This window comes from Mus caroli, chromosome 2 (genome assembly GCF_900094665.2).
Source record: "Mus caroli chromosome 2, CAROLI_EIJ_v1.1, whole genome shotgun sequence".
Classification (NCBI taxonomy): domain Eukaryota; kingdom Metazoa; phylum Chordata; class Mammalia; order Rodentia; family Muridae; genus Mus; species Mus caroli.
In genome coordinates this window covers 10698226-10707411 of record NC_034571.1, presented here as the reverse complement: position 1 = coordinate 10707411, position 9186 = coordinate 10698226, and positions in this window count along the sequence as shown.

Genomic DNA, 9186 nt, shown 5'->3' with positions numbered 1-9186 from the left:
GGAGGGGAGGAGAGGAGAGGGGAGGAGAGGAGAGGAGAGGGGAGGAGAGGAGAGGGGAGGGGAGGAGAGGAAAGATGAGTATATAAATAAAATTTAAAAAGATAAAATTAATGGTGGTACAGAACTTGTGGTAGTGGCAAACCAATGACTGATTCAACTTGATACCCATGCCATGAGAGGGAGCCCATTCCTGACACTACCTGGAGAGCCAAGACCCAGAGACTGGATAGCCCAGAGACCTAGGATAGAACCAAACACATCTGGGAGAAAAATTAATGAAATGATGCCTGATGATATTCTGCTATAGTCATAGATTAGAGCCTAGCCCAACTGTCATCAGAGAGGTTTTATCCATCAACTGATGGAAACAGAAATAGAGACCCACAGCCAAACATCTCGGTGAACCTCAGGGAATTCTGTGGAAGATGGAGGAAGGATTAAAGGAGCCAGAGGTGACAAGGACACCACAAGAAAATGGCCCACAGAATCAACTAACCAGGGCTTGCAAGGGCTCACAGAGATTGAACTCACAACCAGGGAGCCTCTATGGGTCTGGTTTAGGTCTTTTGCATATATGTTATGATTGTGTAGGTACATTGTGGGACTCCTAACAGTGGGAGTTTGGGGGTGTTTCTGACACTTATGTCTGCTTTGGGGACCCCTGTCCTCTTACTGGGCTGCCTTGTTCAGCCTTAATATAAGGAGAGGTGCCTCATCTTATTGAAACTTAATATGCCATGTTTGGTTGATATCCCTGGGAGGCCTGCCTTTATCTGAAGGGAACTGGAGGAATGAATCTGGTGGAGAGGGACTGGGAGGAAAACAGGGATGAAAAACTGTGGTTCGGACGTAATATATGAGAGAAGAATTTAAAAAGAAGATAAATTAAAATAGTAAAATAAAATAGAGTCCTGGCACAGTGGTATGAAACAGAACCTCCGAGGATGCACTCCTGTTACTTTTCTTCTCCAGGGTTCCCTGAGGGCTGAGGAGAGGAATTTCATGGTATGGTGGTTTGAATATGCTTGGCCCAGGAAGTGGCACTATTGCCACTTGTTATATAGCCTGTTGGAGGAAGTGTATCACTGTAGGGATGGGCAATAAGACCCTCCTCCTAACCACATGGGAGTCAGTCTTTCTTCCAGCAGCCTTCAGATGAAGATGTAGAACTCTCAGCCCCTCCTCACCATGCTACCTGCCTTGATGATAATGGATTGAGCCTCTGTAACCCAGCCCCAATTAAATATTGTCCTTCATAAGAATTGCCTTGGTCATGGTATCTTTTCATAGCCATGGAAGCCCTAACTAAGACAGAAGTGAGCATCCCATTTAGGGTTAAGTGTTCCAAGGTCTCTCATTCACTTTTTGCATATTGTCTGTCAGTGGGTCTCTGCATTTGTTCCCATCTGTTGCAGGAGGAAACTTCTCTGATGATGGCTCAACAAGGCAGTAATCTGCTTTCCTGGTTGGAGTCAATTCATAATCTTCTTTATTAAAGTTGAGTAAACCCAACTTTGTATGCAGATAACCTAAATGTTTTGACCATAAGGTTATTTTGTTTTGTTTTTGCTTGTTTGTTTATTTGAGACAGTGTTTCTCTGTGTAGTCCCAGCTTTCCTGGAACTCTTTGTAGACAAGGCAGTCCTCACATTTATAGAGATCTGTCTGTCTTTGCCTTTAGTGTTGGGATTAAAGGTGTGCACCACCACACCTGGCTCTTTTTTTTTTAATTACTTTATCTGCCACTCAATTAGATATTACTCTCAAACATGGGTGCTTTCTTCTACAAACAAATTCTACCTTCATATTTTTTTTTTTTTTAGGATTAAAAGGTATGTACTAAGGATGTGTCTATATTCTAGCCAGGGGGATTAAAAAGGTGCGTGCTAAGGGCTGAGCCACACCACAACTAGACAAACTTTTTTTCAGTAAATAACACCATCGTGGGGTTCACAGTGTGACTAAATATCCTGCAACACCCTACCACTGAGCTAGTTCCTCAATCCCACCTACAGGTAATTTTAACAATGAAATCCCAAACTGTACATGGAAGACATACTTATAACCTCAACACCTCTACAACCCCAGGATGCAGAAGGCTGAGGCTACACAGTGAAGCTTCTACTATATGAGGTTTCCGTACTCCTCCTCAAATAGCCCTTAATTCCAGCTGTCTCTCTCTAGAGCTCCCCCCTTGTCCCCCTCCTCCCTCCCCCTCCCTACTTGATCTTTCCAGTCCAGTTCCCCTACCTACCCATTCCTCACTATTCTACTTCCCTTTCCTAGAGATCGGGCTCCTCTAGCCCCTCACTCTCTATCTCACGCCTGTGCTTCTACAGATTATAGCTTGATTATTACTGACAACAACTAATAGCCACGTGTAAGTGAGCACACGCTATATTTGTCTTTCTGGGTCTGAGTTACCTCCCTCAGGATGACTGTTTTCTAGTTCCACCTATTTATCTGCAAATTTAATTTTTTTCAGTGGCTAATATTTTATTGTACAAATATTCTAATTTTCTTTATCTAGTCATTATTATTTATTTTTATCTAAAGCTGAATAATATTTTGTGATATATAATTTTGATTATCCAATCATCAGTTGAAAGACATTTCTGTTGTTTGCATTTCCTAGCTATTATGAACAGAAAGAATACATTCAAGTATATCTGAGTAACTATCTGTGGAGTGGGAGGTCCAGCTTTTGGGAATATGCCAAGGACTGGTCTAGACAAGTTGTATGGTAGGTTTATTTTCCAGCCGTTAGAGAATTATCCACATTGAGTTTTCAGAGTGTCTAGACCATTTTGCAACTCTACAACACTGAATAAATATTTCCCTTTCCCCACTTCTTCACCAGCACCTGTTGACCCTTGTTTCTTGATCTTAGTCATTCTGACTGGAGTTAGAGAATCTCCAAGTTGCACTTCATACACAGGACTAAAGAAATATTAGCTTTCATAGTTGCTCTGAAAGCTGCCTAGGGAAGAAAGCAATCAACAGTCCTACAACACTGTGACCCTTGTGAGCTACGACAATGACCAGCTTGGTAAGACAGTTCTAAAGGTATAATAGTGGCATTCATAGCTTTGTGGTAACGAACAGCTGTTTAATTGGAATTACAGCTCACTCAATAAGAGTAAAATTACACTTAGCACTGTAAACCTAGCCGAATAACCATGGCTATTGAGGTGATGGAATTTAGAGATGAATCTAAAGACCACTTTCCTAAATTACCTAAATTACTAACTGCATTGCTAATACTCTCCTTTATGCTCATAAATATATGCATCAGAGGAACATCTTTGCAGCTGATGAAGTCCATATGAGAAGCCACAACGGGTCAAAATTCAGAGAACAACCGACTATGACTAAGGTGTTCTCTGCCTCAATTGATTCATCTGCAACACAACTCCTATACCTAAGACCTAGGGGACATTACCAGAGAGGGAGCAGAAGGTTCATAAGAGCCAGAAAATCAGGAATGCAGTTGCAAGATTGTATCTTCTAACTCTGACAAGAAAGCTACACCCATCATTTCTCAACAATGGTGAAACCAGTTGAAATGCCAACATGAATTCTGTGAAATTTCATGTGACCTATGAAGTTTCTTTGCCCACAGATGAAGAGCCATAGGGGATTAATATATGCTGAGAGAAAGAGAGAGAGAATTAGCCTTCCTTCACCCAATACTAGTGGTCAACATTAAAACATATGTATCCAAGCAACATGAAACCGACTCTGTGGGTTGAATTTTTATATTTATTTTTGATATGTATGTAACAACAATAAAAAGAGGCTGTGAATTTGAGAAGAAGCAGGGAGGTGGGGAGGCTTGAGAAGGATTTAAGGAAGGAGAGAAAAGGGAGAAATGATGTAATCATATTTTGGTTATGAATAAAATGGGGGGAGGGCACTGGAGAGATGGCTTGGCAGGTAGACGACTGGCTTCTTTCTCTTCCAGAGGACCTGGGTTCAATTCCCAGCACCCATGTGGCAGCTCACAAGTGATTCTATCTCCAGTTCCAGTAGCTCTGACATCCTTACACAGCATCTAATCAGGCAAAACACCAATGCACGAGGAGTAAAAAATGAAAGAATTTTTTTAAACAATGAACTAAGAGGTCAGTAAAATGGATGGATTTGGAGGTCGGTGGATCTGGAAGACTGATATGATCAAAACACATTAAATGAAATCCTCAAAGAATTAACAAAAATATTATTAAAAAACAAAAAGAAAAACATTGAAATAAACTGGCACTTTTGCCAGCATTCACCTGTGAGGCACTTTGTATATTCAGCAAATTGTATTTTAGCACAGCTCTGGAGTGGGGATGGGGTCCTATATCAAAATCAATGTTAATAAATGGAGGAAGAAAAGCAAAATAGTTAACAAACCCACTAAATGCTTGAAAACTACAGTCTATTTTTTGTTTTGTTTTTTGCTTTTTTGAGGCAGGGTTTCTCTGTATAGCCCTGGCTGTCCTGGAACTCACTTTGTAGATCAGGCTGGCTTCGAACTCAGAAATCCACATGCCTCTGCCTCCCAAGTGCTGGGATCAAAGGCGTGCGCCACGACGCCCAGCGAAAACTACGGTTTTACACCATTCTCTTGTCTGGATTATTTTCTCTTTCCTGACTTTTCTTTTTCTTTTTAATTAGATATTTTCTTCATTTACATTTCAAATGCTATCCCCTTTCCTAGTTTCTTCTCCAAAAATCCCATATCCCCTTCTCCCTCCTCCTGCTCCCCAACCACCCACTCCCTCTTTTTGGTCTTGGCATTCCCCTAAACTGGGGCATAGAATCTTCATAGGACCAAGGGCCTCTCCTCCCATTGATGGCTGATTAGGCCATCCTCTGCTACATATACAGCTAGAGCCACAAGTTCCACCATGTGTTTTCTTTGATTGGTGGTTTAGTCCCAGGGAGCTCTGGGGGTACTGGTTAGTTCATATTGATGTTCCTCCTATGGGGCTGCAAACCCCTTCAGCTCCTTGAGTACTTTCTGTAGCTCCTTCACTGGGGACCCTGTGCTCGGTCCAGTAGATGACTGTGAGCATCCACTTCTGTATTTGCCAGGCACAGAAGACAGGCATATCAGGGTCCTGTCAGCAAAATTTTGCTGGCATATGCAATAGTGTCTGGGTTTGGTGGTTGTTTATGGGATGGATCCCCAGGTGGGGCAGTCTCTGGATGGTCCTTCCTTGTGTATCAGCTCTGAACTTTGTCTCTGTAACTCCTTCCATGGGTATTTTGTTCCCCCTTCTAAGGATTGAAGTATCCACACTTTGATCTTCCTTCTTCTTGAGTTTCATGTGTTTTGCAAATTGTATCTTGGGTATTCTGAGCTTCAGGATTAATATCCACTTATCAGTGATTGCATATCATGTGTGTTCTTTTGTGACTGGGTTACCTCACTCAGGATGATATCATCCAAATCCATTCATTTGCCTAAGAATTTCATAAATTCATTGTTTTTAATAGCTGAGTAGTAAGTACTCCATTGTGTAAATGTATCACATTTTCTGTATCCATTCCTCTGTTGAGGGGCATCTGGGTTCTTTCCCGTTCTGGCTATTATAAATAAGGCTGCTATAACAATAGTGGAGTATGTGTCCTTATTACAATTTGGAACATCTTCTGGGTATATGCCCAGGAGAGGTATTGCGGAATCCTCTGGTAGTACTATGTCCAATTTTCTGAGGAACTGCCAAACTGATTTCCAGAGTGGTTGTACCAGCTTGCAATCCCACCCTTTCCTGACTTTTAAAAAGTGGTTTAACTAAGGTTTATAACACCCAAATTTGTAAATAGCCTCTTTATAACCAATAATAGTTTATAATAAGTATACTCTTCCCCAGTTTATAGCTCAACTTTGGACTGTCCCTCTTTCCTGTAACAGTGAGTCTAACTCCTACTAACGGCCACAGGCGGGTTAAGTGGATAACCCACATCTGCTGGCTAGTCTGGGTTGGGAGCAAGTCCGGGCTTGGGTCTGCAGCTGACAGATTATGAAGGATCTTTGAAAAGAAGACGCCCCCAAGGAATCTGTTCCTTCAAAGCAATTTGCATGCAAAGATTTCTTAAAAAGTTTTAACGGCAATTCAGTGTTTAACACTGAAATGTGCAGATGCTCGCCGTCGGGAGGTTTACAGGAAGAAAAGCCTCTTCATTCTCCAGTTCCCTGGACTTTGCTTATCTGAACATCATACTAAGGTAAGATTTAAAATATTCCTTCTAATGTTATATTCCGTTGCACACACTGACTGTTTGTTCTAGCATGTGAATATTTTCATGATCAATTTTGTTATTTACAAAATAATTCTCTAGATTGATGTTCTTATAACAAACTATCTAGAGAGCAGAAGGTTTTTAATTAAAAAGTTTTGGTTTTCAACTCTCAGGCTATCAATCTCTGTAATCACACCCATTGTGAAGGAGGCTTTAGATTCTGTGTAGGCCTTAAGGGGCCTTCTTGACATCCATTTAAAGGAAAGAGATTATTAAATCAACTCCTTGGCAGGAAAGGTGTTATGTAACTAACACATCTTATTACTCCAAAATATAGAATATATTTTAAATTTATTCATAAGATTATTTTCCCTATCCAGTCTAAAATACTGCTCATGGACTGGAGAGATGGCTCAGTGGTAAGAGCACTGGCTGCTCTTCTAGAGGTCCTGAGTTCAAGTCCCAGCAACCATATGGTGGCTTATGACTATCTATGAAGAGATCTTCTGGCATGACTCCTACACTTAAAAAAAACAAAAACAAACAACAAATAAATAAACTTAAAAAAAACCAAAATTATAAAATACTGCTCATGAGGATATACCCTCATTTTCCCTCATCCATATAAGCTATTTACAACTAGTACACAATAAATTATTCATTTTCAAAGAGATAGTTTAGTAAATCTGTTGTTACATATTCCTAAGTATGTAATATTTTTCCAAAATGTTACATTTTGCACTTTGTATAAACCATCATTATTGTGAAAATGAGGTACAATCTTGGGTCAAGTTCTGTGGTTTGCACTAATCTCAGCCAAATGGCTAAGAATTGACTTAAAAGGAATGTTTGGAAGGGAGATGATTTATTAACCATGGAACAAACCCCACCTCTGCCATGATATTGGGATTAATGTCAACACTAATTTGTAAATATATACTTTAAATATAATTTAATATATAAATATGTAGTATATATATTTAATTTATATATATTTTAACTTGGTGTGAAAACAGAAATCACAACAGCCTCTGTTTAGTCTTGGTCTTTCTTCCCCACAGACATTAATAACTTCAAGCAATGCTGTTACTGCTAGTTTTTTCCTTTCTAATTTCATAGAAAATAACCATAAATTACATATTTTGTTTGGCCTCAGCATAACCTTTATGAGATTCATTTTTGTTGAGTGGCTGGCTGCTCATCTTCTTATTCTGCTGAGTAATATCGTATTAAACGAGTACACTACCATTTGTCTACTCATTCATGTGTTAATGGACATGTGGGTTATTTTTAGTTTAGGGCTACTGTGACTAAACTGTTATGAATATCTGTGTCTAATTCATTGTGTGGGCATATGTTTTTGTTTGCCTTGGTTAAATACAAACGAGGAAATTGCTCGGCCATATGACAACTAAGTGTGTTGATCTTTTAAATAAATTGATAAATTGTTTTCCAAAGCAGTGTTCTCTTTAGCCCTGTGGAGAAGGCCGGTTGCTACACACCCTTGCCAGCCCTTTGAAATGTTAGCCACTTTAATTGTGCTGTTCTTCTCTCTGTGGGCTTAATTCAAAATTCCCTACTCCTAGTGAAGCCAGCAGCCACGAGCGTGGCACTGGCGAGTTCTTCCTTCCCATGTGCTCTACATTCTCTTATTTGCTAAAAACAGACAAACAAAAGCAGACTCCTCTATTGAATTAAACATACTTTATTTTACTCGTGTGTGGTGTGTCTCTCTGTGTGTATGCCGTGTGTGGGTACCCGAGGAGACCAGGAAAGTGGATTAGATACCCAGGAACTGGAGTTTCAGGGCTGTGAAACCACTGACTTGGGTCCTAGGAGCCACACTCGGGTCCTCAGGAAGAGCAGCAGGCACTTTAAATGGCTGAGCTCTCTTCCTAGCCCCTGTCTTATCGAATTATAAAGACTCAGCATATACTCTTGTTACTTGAATGTATGGTGAATATTCACTTTTAAAATTGTTTTTGGAATAGATTTTTACATTTTAATGTGCAATTTTTAAGTCTTATTTCCTTTCTTCTTTCTTTCCCTCCTTCCTTCCTTCCTTTCTTCCTGGTAGTTGTACCTAAGAAGTCTTTGTCTTTTTCCTAACATCAGAGAGTCTGCTGTTTTCTTCTTGTTTTATAGTGCTTGCTTCTGTGTTTAATTCTATGATCACCTTGAAGTCAGCACATATCTAAGACTCATTTTTCTGTGGTCGTCCAGTTGCTCCACTCATTGAGAAGATTAAAATTCCCACACTGAATTGCTTCAGGTTATGCTGTATTTGGACTCTGCAGTCACATTGGTCCACAATTCCCTTCTGCTTACTATTCTAGGTTGACGATTGTAGTTTCATAGTGAGGTTTATAATAAATAGGCTATGCACATGCTCCTAGTTCTTCCTATACATGTTCATGGATCTGTAGGTTTTAGCTTTTCAAATAAAATCTGCTGGCATCTGGAGAGAACTGACATTCTAACATTTTGAGATTTAGAGGCCTGTTGTGTCGTATGGCAGTGATTTAATGCTCAGTGTACATGGCCGGCACGTGCTTTAGTAAATTTATCCCTAGTACACTTGCCACTTGGAAGGTTTCACTTAACCCCACTTCCCCCTGACATTTCTGAAACTGGACGGCCCCGGCGCCGCCCGGTAATCCTCCCATTTCACATCCAGAATAATGTGCACACCTAGGGGAGTTCATGGACAAACCTATAGTCATTTCTCCCCTCTGACAGTGTTGCCCTTTGCAAAATGTCTTTCTCTGATTATAAGCAAGATGCCTGAAAAGTACTAATATGCATATTTCAGTTGACAAACAGTATCAAGTCAGTACCTGATTTTGATGGATAATTTACTTAACCCTATCTCTCTATGAGGTTTACCATTTTATTTTCTTTTGCAGAAATTTAGGCATACACAAACTTCTAAATTCCCAGACTGGTGGAGTC